Genomic DNA, 14,549 nt, shown 5'->3' on the forward strand with positions numbered 1-14,549 from the left:
TTCGCCCTTGACAAGACACCATTAGCCTGGAATTTAGTCAAGAGGGTAGCAGTGGATTTCACTCTGAATCCATCTCATGTTTTGTGTTGGATAATTTGCCTGCTGGGTTGGTTCTGGGCTTCCATGGCTGCAGATTCACAATTCTGTTATTGACTGATGTCAGAAGAAAGTTGTTAAATGGAGCCCCAATTGTTACAAGAAATGTCTAAAAACTGTACAAATAAGCTCCGCTAGTCTGAAGGGTTTGCCGGGGTTGCTGGAAGACTTCAGAGATGTGTTCTCAGAAAAAGGGGCAGAGATACTTCCTCCCCATCGTCCTTATGATTGTGCTATTAATCTTGTCCCTAATACCAAATTATTAAAAGCTCGTCTTTATAATATGTCAGGGCCTGAATGGGGAGTATGTTAATGAAAGTTTATGACCGGGTCATATCCGTCCTCCCTCCTCTCCAGTAACTGCCATATTTTTATAAAAAAAAGAAAGATGGCGACCTCCGTCCTCTCCTCAATTTCCGAGAACTAAACAAGAAGATGGTTAAAAATGCATATCTACTTCCACTCATCCCTGACCTATATTATTATTATAGCACCATTTATTCCATGGTGCTTTAGCCGTCCTAAAGAGTCCCCGGCCAATGGCCGGAGGACTGCCCTTATATAAGGCACCACCTCCAAAATGGAGGTGCCTGTGCAAGGTTGTTGTTTGTGTGATAACACTCTCTCCAGCCCTCAGGTTCCATTGCCCACCTGCCTATCAGCTGTGCCCGCCTGCCTGTCCATCAGCTGTGCCCGCCTGCCTGTCCATCAGCTGTGCCCGCTTGCCTGTCCATCAGCCGTGTCCACCTGCCTGTCCATCAGCCGTGTCCACCAGCCTGTCTAGCAGCCGTGCCCGCCTGTCTAGCAGCCGTGCACGCCTGCCTATCAGCCATGCACGCCTGCCTGTCTATCAGCCATGCCCACCTGCCTGTCTATCTGCCGTGCCCGCCTGCTTGTCTAACCGCATCACCTTCCTGTCTACCAGCCATGCTCATCTGCTGTGCCTGTCGACTTCGGCCATCAGTCCCGTGGGAGTCGCCTGCTCTCACACAAGGTCGGTCCCAGAGTGGCACCTGGTTCACCTTCCCGGTCCCTCCTTGGTTCACGACTAAGCCGCCATGTGACCTGGGTCGGTCCGAGTAGGCACTTAGTTACGCCCCTCTGGTCCCTCCTTGTATCACAGCACAGAGGTTCCACCACCCGGATCCGTAACAGTTTGCACAGGCCATGGAATCCGGTGGCTCCCAGGCTCCTTTGCTCTCAGGACCTGTACCAAGAGGTCTCTCGCCAGAGATCCCAACAGGATACTATCCTGTCCTATCTGCGGACAGTCAACTCCTGCTTGGACGCGCTGTCCACCCCGACTGTGTCCGCCTCTAACCAAGCGCCACCCGCTCCGGCGGCACCTCAACCCAGTGGCGCTGTGGCATCCGGCTTAGGACCCCGGCTATCTGCTCCTCCATGTTTTGGTGGTGACCCTGCCCTATGTTGGGGCTTAATTAATCAGAGCACGCTGCACTTTGAGCTCCTGGCACACCAGGTCGCCTCCAACCGGGCCAAGGTGGCATTCATCATGTCTCATCTCACCGGAGAGGCGTTGGCGTGGCTTAACCCTCTGTAGGAGAGAGGGGATCCTGTGGTGTCCGACCTCCAGGGTTTGCTTCCGTCCTTCCGGAAGGTGTTCGATGAGCCCGGACAAAAATCTTCGACTGCCTCCTCTCTTCTCCGACTCCGCCAAGGGAGTCTCTCTGTGGGACAGTATGCCGTGCGTTTCCGCACCTGAACTTGCCTGGAACAATGAGGCTCTGGTGTCCACCTTTTGGGAGGGCCTTTCCGGACGGATCAAGGATGAGCTAGCCGGTTGTGACATACCTCACTCTCTGGACGACCTGGTGTCATTAGCTACATGGATCGACATCGGTTTTCAGGAGTGTTCTAAGGAGGGGACCCGTGAGAGAAGATCCCTGCGCCTCGCACCTACCTTCCAAAGGCTAGTCTTGCAACCAGCATCCCCTCCGGTGTCTTCTCTAGAGTCTATGCAAATAGACCAAGTTAAGATGGTCAAGTCTCGCCAGGAGGCCCGCCGCGCCGAGGGGAGTTGCTTCTACTGTGGCAGTATAGAGCATCTAATCCGCTCCTGTCCAGTGAGACCAGGAAACTCCAGTGTCTAGGACCGCTCGGAGAAGTCATCCTAGGCAAAAGTTCTTCCTCTCCGCCCTTGACTCTGTCCGTTTCAGTTACCAGTGGTGAGACCCGCTTCTTCGAGACTGCCTATCTGGATTCTGGAGCTGCTGGGAATCTCATTCAACAGGCCGTTGTGGAGCGATATCAGATTCCTACCATACGTCTGGCTGATCCTTTAGTGGTTTCCTCTGTGGATGGAAAGCTTCTCTCTGAGACCATCTTGTTTGTCACTGAGCCTGTAACTCTTCAGGTGGGAATGCTGCACTTGGAGAAGATCTCCTTCTAGGTGCTGTCCAATCTCTCTCATCCCCTCTTGCTTGGCCTGCCTTGGTTACAGAGACATGAGCCCGTCCTGAATTGGAGCTCGGGTGAGGTGCTCCGTTGGGGTCAGGAATGTCATAAGTCCTGTCTGGTTCCAGTTCGTCCTACTCGACCTCCGTCTACTCCAGATAACCTACCTGGCCTGCCGGCACCCTACTGGTCATATGCAGACGTCTTTGATAAGAAGGAAAAAACAAAGTAGCACTCTATAACGCTGAGTATGTGAATATGAAATATGAATAGCATTACTGCTGTAGAAAATAGAAATAAATGAAAAATATTTTAAAAATTTTAGCGCGTGTAAATATGAAGTATGAAATATGAATAGCATTACTGCTGTAGAACATAGAAATACAGCATAAATTGGCCAATTCATGTGTACCTGACAGCTGCCAAAAGGCGTTTCTCGATGTCAGGACCTACCAATGTGAATACCTCTCTAAGGGACATCCGTCTGCTTATGTGTGGGAAAGTAAGATCCTGATGCAATTAAAACCACCGGCGGCATGGGGGGTGGAGTGCTCAGTCAAAGCTTAAATCTAGTAACAAAGAAAATGACGGCACTTCCACTATGAAAAGTAGGTGTGAACAGGTGCTTACTAAGAGGAGCTACCTCCATGTACAATGAACAAACAAAGTAGCACTCTGTAACGCTGAGTATGTGAATATGAAGTATGAAATATGAATAGCATTACTGCTGTAAAAAATAGAAATAAATGAATCAGGATCTTACTTTCCCACACATAAGCAGACGGATGTCACTTAGAGAGGTATTCACATTGGTAGGTCCTGACATCGAGCCTTATCGCGGCTGTCAGGTACACATGAATTGGCCAATTTATGCGCTAAGATTTCTCATTTATTTCTATGTTCTACAGCAGTAATGCTATTCATATTTCATACTTCACCTTCACATACTCAGCGTTACAGAGTGCTACTTTGTTTTTTCATTGTATATGGAGGTAGCTCCTCTTAGTAAGCACCTGTTCACACCTATTTTTCATAGTGGAAGTGCAGTCATTTTCTTTGTTTGATAAGGAGGCAGAGACACTACCACCTCATAGGCCGTATGATTGCTCCATCGACCTAATACCTGGTGCTTCACCTCCTCGCGGGCGAATCTACCCCTTGTCGCTGGCTGATACCCGTGCTATGTCTAAGTACATAGAAAAGAATCTTGCTAGGGGATTTATCCAGAAATCCACCTCTCCTGCTGGAGCAGGATTCTTCTTCGTCAAAAAGAAAGACGGCTCTCTTCGTCCATGTATCGACTATAGGGGCCTAAACCAGATTACCTTCAAAAATAAGTACCCCCTGCCTCTCACCTCGGAGCTGCTTGACCGCCTAAAAGGCGCGAAGATCTTCACTAAGCTCGATCTTTGTGGGGCGTACAATCTGGTCCGGATTCGCCAGGGAGACAAGTGGAAGACGGCATTCAACACTCGGAATGGTCACTACGAGTACCGCGTGATGCCCTTTGGTCTCTGTAATGCTCCAGCCGTCTTCCAGCAGTTAGTGAACGACATCTTCCGAGATCTCCTGTATTCCTGCGTGGTGGTGTACCTGGACGATATCTTGGTGTTCTCCCCTGATCTGCCCTCTCATCGGAGGGATGTTCGTCAGGTACTGCTTAGGCTCCGGAAGAATCGCCTGTATGCAAAGTACAAGAAATGCCTCTTTGAGCAGACCTCCCTACCATTTTTGGGCTATATCATCTCTGAGACCAGACTGTGGATGGATCCCGAGAAGGTGTCTGCCATCTTAAGGTGGCCCCGACCTGAGGGGTTGAAGGCTATTCAGCGGTTTCTGGGATTCGCTAACTATTACCGCCTTTTCATTCCTCATTTCTCCTCCCGGACTGCTCCCATCTCTGCTCTCACCCGTAAAGAGCCAAATCCCAGGGAATGGACTTGCGAGGCAGAAAGTGCCTTTGTCTCTCTTAAGCAAGCCTTCTCCTCTGCTCCAGTGCTACATCGTCCAGATTGCAATAAACAGTTCTTTCTGGAGGTTGATGCCTCTTCCTCCGAGGCCAGAGCAGTGCTCACTCAGAAATCCTCGTCCGGGCGAATGGTGACCTGCGGCTTCTTCAAACTCTTTTCTCCCTCCGAGCGCAATTATTCCATAGGGGATCGAGAACTGCTGGCCATCAAATTAGCGCTGGAGGAGTGGCGCTACTTGCTTGAGGTGGCTCTGCACTCGGTGGTCATCTACACTGACCATAAAAACCTCGCTTACTTGCAGATCGCCTAAAGACTAAATCCGCGTCAGGCCAGATGATCTTTGTTATTTGCTCGTTTCAGCTTTACTCTCCATTACCGCCTGGCAGACAAGAATATTAAAGCTGACGCTCTGTCCCGCTCTTTCCTGTCTACCGACCAAGAGGAGGAGCCTCTACACATCATTGACCCCTCCAGAATAACGACTGTTGCTCCACTTGACCAGTCTCATCTACCTCCTGGTAAGACCTTTGTAGCGGTTCAGGATCGGAAGAGTGTCTTACTCTGGGGTCATTCGTCTAAACGGGCTGGTCATGCCGGCCAGAGGAAGACTCTTCTGCTCATTACCCGACATTATTGGTGGCCCACCCTACGCAAGGATGTTGCGGATTTTGTCGCGGCTTGTTCCTCCTGTGGCCGTAACAAGATACCTAGGCACCTCCCAGCTGGTCGTCTTCTTCCTCTCCCCGTGCCTTCTGCTCCTTGGCAACACATTGCTATGGACTTAATCACTGATCTTCCCGTATCTGCCGGTTCTACCGTCATATGGGTGGTCGCTGAACGCTTCTCCAAGCTGGCTCACTTCATTCCTTTGCCTGGTCTTCCGTCCGCACCTGTGCTGGCTAAGGACTTCATCCATCACATCTTTCGTCTCCACGGCTTACCCCTCCACATTGTCACGGACAGAGGAGTTCAGTCCACTTCTCGCTTCTGGAGAGCCACGTGCAAGCTGCTGGATGTCACTTTGGACTTTTCTTCGGCCTATCATCCTCAGTCCAATGGTCAGGTGGAACGTATTAATCAGATCCTTACCAGTTTTCTTTGGCACTTTGTCAACGCTCACCATAGGGATTGGGTAGAATTTCTGCCTTGGGCCGAGTTTTCTTATAACAATCATGTGAGTGAGTCCTCTGCTAAGTCTCCGTTTTTTGTGGTTTACGGTCAACACCACTGAATTCCGTTTCCCGTCTCTTCTTCATTGGACAATCCTGCCGCGGAGTCTCTCATCAGTGACTTTTCGGTGATTTGGAAAGACACTAGATCTGCGCTTCTTCAGTCCTCCAAGCGGATGAAGAACCATGCTGATAAAAGACGTCTGGATCCGCCTCTCTTTCGTCCGGGAGACAAGGTCTGGCTTTCCTCCAAATATGTCCGTCTCAAGATACCATCATACAAGTTGGGCCCACAGTTCATCGGACCTTTCGAGATTCTGAACCAAATAAATCCAGTAGCTTACAAGCTGAAACTCCCTGCCTCATTACGGATTCCCAACTCCTTTCATGTATCCCTCCTCAAACCTGTTGTCCTTAATCCTTTCTCTGACGATCCAGGTACCGCTCCAGCTCCAGTCTCCGCTGAGGACGTCTTTGAGGTAGAGAACATTTTGGCCATCAAGAGGATAAGAGGAAAGACTTTCTTCATTGTGTATTGTAAGGGGTTTGGCCCTGAGGAGAGGTCTTGGGAACCCAGAGAGAACATTCATACTCCTCATGTTCTAGAAAAATTTCTTGCGGGCTTAAAGAAGAGGGGGCGTAAAGGGGGGGTTACTGTAGCATCGGCATCTCTGCCTCCTGCCGTGCAGAGACGCCGATCCCCTCACCGCCGCGGTCCCGGTCCGGCATCCTCCGGCTCCCCTGCTGCATCTGCCTGGGGTCTGCGCACCACGTGCAGTTCCCCGGGCACTGTACCTAGGGCGTGCGCTTCCTCCCTCTTGAAGGGGCCGCGCGCTGTCCTAAAGAGTCCCCGGCCAATGGCCGGAGGGCTGCCCATATATAAGGCACCTCCTCCAAAATGGAGGTGCCTGTGCAAGGTTGTTGTTTGTGTGCTAACACTCTCTCCATCCCTCAGATTCCATTGCCCGCCTGCCTATCAGACGTGCCCGCCTGTCTATCAGCTGTGCCCGCCTGTATCAGCTGTGCCCGCCTGCCTATCAGCCGTGTCCACCTGCCTATCAGCCGTGCCCACCTGCCTGTATCAGCTATGCCCGCCTGCCTGCATCAGCTGTGCCCGCCTGCCTATCAGCCGTGTCCACCTGCCTGTCTACCAGCTGTGCCCGCCAGCCTGTCTATCAGCCGTGCCCACCTGCCTGTCTATCTGCCGTGCCCGCCTGCTTGTCTACCTGCATCACCGGCCTGTCTACCAGCCGTTCTCAGCCGCTGTGCCTGTCGGCATTGGCCATCAGTCCCGTGGGAGTCGCCTGCTCTCACACAAGGTCGGTCCCAGAGTGGCACCTGGTTCACCTTCCCGGTCCCTCCTTGGTTCATGGAGTCGACTAAGCCGCCGTGTGGTCAGGGTCGGTTCGGGTAGGTGACGCGCCCCCTGGGCCGTGGGGTACTCGGTAGCCAGGCCGGTCGGTGCTGGGGGATGTCACAGTGGCAGTGACCCAGTCCGTGACCCAGGGCGGTCAATTAAAGGGGAATAAAGTTTTTATAGATAATGTTTGTGATGCCACCTTTGGTATGCGGCTATATGGAGCCGCCGCTGCGGTGTAGATCCACTGGAGCTGATGGTGATGCAGCAGAGTTGGTTCAGCTCTCCACAGGCAGAGCTTAGCTCCAGGGCAGTGTAGGGATGATTTGATGAGGTAGATGTTGCTGTGCGGTGTGGTGCAGGTGATGGTGCAGATAATAATTCTAGGACACAGTGGAGTGCAGTCTTCAGATTTACTCACAGTTGTTGGACTCCAGGTTCCCAGGACCAGGGTAACCTCCCACGCCGTCCTGTGTTTACCAAGGCAGGGGTTCAGCAATCTCCCAGGTGTTTCAGGAATACATAATGGGACCCCAGTCTATGTGCCTTCCTCAGTCGTCTTCCTGCACTGGCTCTCACCCTCCTGCCCTGCGCCTCGCAACCAGTGTCCCAAGCCGGTAGCCTCGGATTTTGGTGGGCAACGTGCAGTCCCCTGAATCCTATGCGGCTACCTTTTTAGCGATTTAGTTGCGGTCGTGAGCAGCTGCACCCTGAAAGTACAGTAGCCTTCGGTTTCTAGCTGAGCCTTGTAGTTTTCCACTAGTTTAGAGGCCGGTCCCCTCTGTAGCCTGATCCCTCCACGTTCCTGTAGATTCGGGTGCACGGGTGGCTTCCGCACTCGCCGTGCTTCTGGGACCCTCTCTGTTCTTGGAGCCTTTCCTCTGCTCCCGTCCTCTTCCAGCCTGTCCTCCTGGGCCTCTCAGTCTTGGCCCGCTCCTCTCTCCTCTCCTCTGAGCAGAGCTCCTCCAGAGCTCCTGCTCCCACTCCTTCTCGTCTCAGACTGATCTGACCACTCCCAAGATGGCTCCCCTTTTTATACTCCTGCTGAAGTGCTCCCCTGTACTACTTCCTTCACCCACACCCACTACATGATTTCACCCTCCAGCTAGGGACCAGGGACTGTGCTCTCCCTTAGGAGCAATCTCGCCCTTCCCTCTGAAATGGAGTGTAATGGATGCAAGTGTGTGGGTGCCGGGCAGTACTTCACCCTTACCTGAGAGTGAGATACTACACCTCTGGGTGAGATGCAGTACCTCTGTGGCGACTGAACCCGCAGGGGCGCCACATAGGCACTTAGTTACACTCCTCTGGTCCCTCCTTGTATCACAGCACAGAGGTTCCACCACCGGGATCCGTAACAGCGAGGATACAGTAGGTGGGGGTAGAGCTGGTCGTGCAGCAATGTTGTGGAGCGATGGTTACTGCAGGTTGTAGGCTTGTCAGAACAGGTGGAATAATCAGCTTCTGGGGGCCTGAGCATTTTCCAAACTTGATAGAGGGGCTTACAATGTGATTTGCATCTGGGAGGGTGATAAGTGGAATACGGTGTTTTAACCTCTGAGGGTCTATTTGAAAATCTTGTCATGCCACTTGGGTTATCCAGTGCACCTGATGTTTTTCAAAACTTTATGAATGATATTTTCTCTGATTGCATTGGGAGATATGTTGTGATTTACCTGGATGATATTCTAGTTTTCTTGCCCAATTTGAATTCTCATCAGGAACATGTCCGTGTTGTGTTACAAAGTTTGAGGGAGAACTCCTTGTTTGCTAAATTAGAGGAATGTGTTTTTCAGGGCAGTGGAGTCGGAGTCCATTTTGGTGGAGTCAAAGTCGGTATAAAATGGACCAACTCCAACTCCTAAAATATATAATAAATTGGGTGCAGTAGTTCAGTGCAGTTTGCGGGGAATATTTTTTCATAAGAATTGGGGAAAGTTATGAAATGTCCTATTCCTGATCTCAGGGTCTAGACTTTTAGCTGAGATGAATCTGTGCTACAGTAACTTTATCACTTACACATGAGCCGTGTATGAGAGAGTTGTGGAGTCGGAGGTTTGGCTTACCGACTCCACAGCCCTGGTATTTTTTCTGTTCAGGAAATTTTGTTCTTGGGGTTTTTCTTGTCAGCAGAAGGGTTTAAGATGGACCCTGGGAAGGTGCAGGCCATAATTGATTGGGTTTAACCTTGTGAAAGTATTGCAACGTTTTCTTGGATTCAACAACCATTATAGAAAATGTATCAAGGGTTTTTCTCAGGTTGCTGAACCTCTTACTGACCTTACACGTAAGGGGCAGATCTCAAGGTTTGGTCACCGGATGCTAATAGGGCTTTCGAAAAATTAAGAAGACTATTTAATGTCTGAGAAAAGGAAGGTACATCCAGCACTGGGTCTTCATAAAAAATTCTTCTTTATTGCAAATCCATAAAAACTCCAGACAGAGTAATCGCAGACGCGTTTCAGACGGTTACGTCCTTAGTCCTTGCATACATACTCTAAACTAAAACTAGACAAACTATATACAGGTCATGTCCTGGAGGAATTCCGCTCTAATTACTCCTTCACCATCTGGTCACCATTTAACCCTTTTGAGTGAAGTTTTCTCATGGTCAAAATCTCTATAATTTGGAATCACTGCAAACAACATACACATATGTATAAGGACGTGTATATAGAATTAGATCCAATAAAAACACATACAAAATATACAAATAAATAAAAATATATCTCCAAAGAGTCAAATATACAGATCTTAATCATAATGGTGTATAATATCTTGGCGCATGTTCATACCTTGCGCTACCCGTGTTTTTAACACATATATCCACCAAGACTCCCTATTGATAAGTTTCCTTTTATGATCACCCCACCAGCCGGTCTATGGACTTTTTCAATAGCTACAATTGTAAATGTTCTGGTATCGCCATGTGGTGGTCAATAAAGTGTTTGGAGGCTGCAGAACTTTTAACCCTTAATCTGTTATTGGTGTCAGAGATATGCCTTCTTGTGCGTATTTTTAATGCCCCTGTCGTGCCCCCCACATACTGCAGGTTGCATGCCGTACATGTGATCAGATAAACCACAAACGCAGTGTTGCAGTTTATATACGATTTAATATTATATTCCTTGCTAGTGGCTAGGGAGGTGAATTTATCAGTTCTGACTACAAAGTTACAACACGTGCTCCTCGTATGGCCGCATTTGTGGAAGCCCACCCATTTCTTAGCCAAGTAGATGTAGGGGGATTATTAGGGGAGAATAATGTGGGAGAGAGCATGTCACCTAGTACGCTATATTGACGACCTTTCTCCTGATATGGGATGTTTAGAGTATGTATGCAATGACTAAGGATGTAACCGTCTGAAACACGTCTGCGATTACTCTGGAGTTTTTTATGGATTTGCAATAAAGAAGACCCAGTGCTCTCTTCATTGTTCCTTGCTATACTACAAGACGTCCGTGCAGAGGAGATCCTAAGTCCATGGGTGAGCTGAATGCCAGGTTACCGCAAGGTTTCCTATGACTTTTAATGTCTGCTCCCATTCTAATCCAACCCGATCTCCAAAACCCATTCATTGTGGAGGTCGATGCTTCAGAGATCGGGGTTAGGGGCTGTTTTATTACAGGAGCCCAAAACTCTGACTAATCTGCGTCCATGTACTTTTTTTTTCTAAAAAAATTTTCATCTGCGGAAAGAAATGATGATGTTGGGAATCGTAAGTTACTTGGCCTTTGAGGAATGGAGGCATTTTTTGGAGGGAGCGGTTCATCAAGTTACTGTGGTCATTAATCACAAGAATCTAGTGTACATCAGCTAAAATGGCTGTCTCGATTCAGTTTCTCCTCCAGAACCTCCATCCTCCATTAGTCCTCTGGAAACCTCAGTTGGAAGAGGAGATCTGTAAAGTCCAGTCGTTGGCTCCTTCCACTACGCCAGGATCTAAATTATTTGTGCCTGTGTACCTAAGATTGCGTGTGTTACAGGAGTTTCATGACTCCGTTTTGAGTGGTCATCCTGGGGTTACTGCTACATGGAAAGTCATTGATAGACTTTTTTGGTGGCCGTCCATGCATAATGATAAAGATTTTGTATCCGCTTGTTACGTCTGTACACGCACTAAAGTCAGTGATAACCGGCCAGCCCGGGAATTGGCTCCATTGCCAATTCTAGAAAGACTATGGACTCATTTGTCCATGGATGTCATCACGGATTTGGGAAAACTGCTATCCGGGTGGTAGTTGACCGATTCAGCAAACAAGCTCATTTTGTTCCCTTATCTGGATTACCTAATGCAGAGACACTCTCTCCAGGTTGTTATTTCCCATAGTGTAAGGTTACATGGGATCTCTGTTAACATTGTGTCCAATACGGGAGTGGAATTTGTCTCCAAATTCTGGAGAGCTTTTTGTAGTAAACTCGGGATTGACTTGTCAATTTCATCTGCCCACCACCCTGAGACCAGGCTGAGAGGACAAATCAATCTTTGGAACAAATTTTAAGGTGCTTTGTGGCGGCTCGGCAGGAGGACTGGTCTTCGTTTTTACCTCTCGCTGAGTTTGCATTTATCAGTCGGGTGAATCAGTCTACTGGAAGTCTCACCGTTTTTCTGTAATTATGGTTTTCATCCCAATTCTGGTGAATTTCCTAATTTCCTAGGATCTGTTCTGAATGTCCTGGGGTGGACGTCGCCGTACTGAGACTTGGGGATGTCTGGAGGGAGGTACAAAAAAAGTATTGGGATAGCTCAGACTCGCCAAAAACAGAAGGCCGATAGAAGATGTTCAGGCGGGTCCTGTTTTTAAGACTGGGGATAAGGTTTGGTTGTCATCTAGGAACATTAAACTTAAAGTGCCGTTGGCAAAGTTGGATCCAAAGTTTACTGATCCATATGAGATCCTAGATGTGAGCAATCTGGTGGCATTCAGATTAAAGCTTCCTCCACCCTTTCGTATCCCTAACGTCTTCCATAAATCACTATTAAAGGAGTTTGTCCCTTCGGCAATCTACCTCATCCCCGCCTCCTCTGGTTTCTTTCGACGGTGGCTTGGAGTATGATGTTCAGAGGGTTGTGGATTCTCGGAGGGTCTGTAATTCCCTCCAATACCTCATCCACTGGAGGGGATATGGACCAGATAGAGAGATCCTGGGTCCCAGCTAGAGATGTGAAGACCGAGTGGTTAGCCACGGCCTTCCATCTAAAATTTCCTGGGAAGCCAGGGGGTCCGGTGGCCCTCCCTAGAAGAGGGGGTACAGTCATGATTCCACCCCTCAGTGTGTCTGGAATGCAGTTACTGACGGCTCAACCATCCAATCTGGTACAGGAGCGCGCTGAAGCAGTCAGTACTTTGACTGACAGATCAGTGTCCAGTCTGGTGAGGGGCGTGCTGAGATGTCAGTGTTTTGATAGACAGCTCGGCAGTACAATCAGAGACTGGGAGGTGCTGGCTGTCCACAGGTGTCATTATGCCAGGTGATTGCCCGGCTACTGAACTGGGCTGTTTCTCCCAGACCTCTGCCAGACGTACATTCAGCTGGTGTGAGGTTTGTGTCTCTGTGCCTTGTGTCTCTGTGCCTTGTGTTCTGTGCATTGATCTTTTGTTGCCTGACCTTGGACCTCGTCCTGACCATCCGTCTGTTCAACCCCTTTGCTCTGATCCACTATCCTCCTGGTATTTGACCTCAGACTGTTACCTGACTACAACTTTGTCTCTTCCTTCTGTTTATAACCTGCCCTCCTGGCTTTTGACCTCAGACTCCTTGACTATCCCGACTCATGGCTTGTCCATGAGAAGTGACTTAGTGTCACAACATGCCGTATACCGGGAACACCCAAGAGCCGCCATATACCGGGAGCACCCCACAAGACCTGCTGTATACCAGGAACACCCCACAAGACCTGCCGTATACCAGGAACACCCCACAAGACCTGCCGTATACCAGGAACACCCCACAAGAGCCGCCGTATACCGGGAACACCCCACACGATCCGCCGTATACCGGGAACACCCCACAAGACCTGCCTTATACCAGGAACACCCCACACGATCCGCCGTATACCGGGAACACCCCACAAGACCTGCCTTATACCAGGAACACCCCACACGATCCGCCGTATACCAGGAACACCCCACAAGACCTGCCGTATACAGGGAACACCCCACACGATCCGCCGTATACCGGGAACACCCCACAAGACCCGCCTTATACCAGGAACACCCCACACGATCCGCCGTATACCGGGAACACCCCACAAGAGCCGCCGTATACCGGGAACACCCCACAAGACCTGCCGTATACCGAGAACACCCCACAAGACCGGCCGTATAGCAGGAACACCCCACAAGAGCCGCCGTATACCGGGAACACCCCACAAGACCTGCCTTATACCAGGAACACCCCACACGATCCGCCGTATACCGGGAACACCCCACAAGAGCCGCCGTATACCGGGAACACCCCACAAGACCTGCCGTATACCGAGAACACCCCACAAGACCGGCCGTATAGCAGGAACACCCCACAAGAGCCGCCGTATACCGGGAACACCCCACAAGACCTGCCGTATACCGAGAACACCCCACAAGACCCGCCGTATACCAGGAACACCCCACAAGACCTGCCGTATACCAGGAACACCCCACAAGACCTGCCGTATACAGGGAACACCCCACACGATCCGCCGTATACCGGGAACACCCCACAAGAGCCGCCGTATACCAGGAACACCCCACAAGACCTGCCGTATACAGGGAACACCCCACACGATCCGCCGTATACCGGGAACACCCCACACGATCCGCCGTATACCAGGAACACCCCACAAGACCCGCCGTATACCAGGAACACCCCACAAGACCTGCCGTATACAGGGAACACCCCACACGATCCGCCGTATACCGGGAACACCCCACAAGACCCGCCGTATACCAGGAACACCCCACAAGAGCCGCCTCGGACGGGGTCATGCGCAGTTTCGGCCGCTCGGCGATGACTTACGCAGACACTCGGGGAGTTCAGGGAGGATAATAATCTCCGCTGGTTTCTGCCTCGTTTCGTGTTCACAGCTCTCCTGCTCTGTCACTATAGATGCAGAGGAAAACTATGTGCGAGGCTCCGCCCACTTCGTGATGTCACGTTACTTATATCGCCCCTCCATCATATCTGCTGTAATCACATGATGTCTCACAGTCCACGTGATCTACTGAGTCTTCCCCTTTAAGTGTGGGATGCGTGAGGTCAGAGGTTGCGGCAGGTTCCATCAGCCAGCAGTGCCGGTCACATGACTGTATCTGATGAAAGCGTCTGTAAGACGTGAGGGTGTGGTTTATCTAAATAAGCTGTGCAATACCTAGTTGGTGATAGGTAGGAGATAGAATGGGAGGGGCGGTAGATCCTTGACGTCACCGGCGGATGATTGGCTGAGAGGACTGCGGACTACGGATCCCATGAGGCACTGCGCGGATGATGCAATCGTATCAGCTCCTGGGCGTGGTCTGTTTGTTGACATTTCGTATTGTGGGCGTGGTTACAAGCAAGCCG

General features: G+C 50.3%; 1 protein-coding gene across 2 annotated transcripts in view; it reads right to left on the bottom strand.

Moving 5' to 3' along the window:
• Positions 1-14,160, bottom strand: part of MAD2L1BP (MAD2L1 binding protein) — a 33,268-nt gene extending 19,108 nt beyond the window's left edge. The window contains exon 1 of one of the 2 annotated variants that reach the window (XM_073671625.1): positions 14,007-14,160. The gene's annotated coding sequence lies outside the window, so the exon portion shown is untranslated. The remainder of the gene's footprint in view (positions 1-14,006) is intronic. The other variant, XM_073671624.1, reaches the window with a different exon arrangement.
• Between the last annotated feature and the right edge of the window lie 389 nt (positions 14,161-14,549).

Source organism: Phyllobates terribilis, unplaced genomic scaffold, assembly GCF_046119375.1.
Source record: "Phyllobates terribilis strain yellow unplaced genomic scaffold, ASM4611937v1 Scaffold_3__8_contigs__length_932513732, whole genome shotgun sequence".
Classification (NCBI taxonomy): Eukaryota; Metazoa; Chordata; class Amphibia; order Anura; family Dendrobatidae; genus Phyllobates; species Phyllobates terribilis.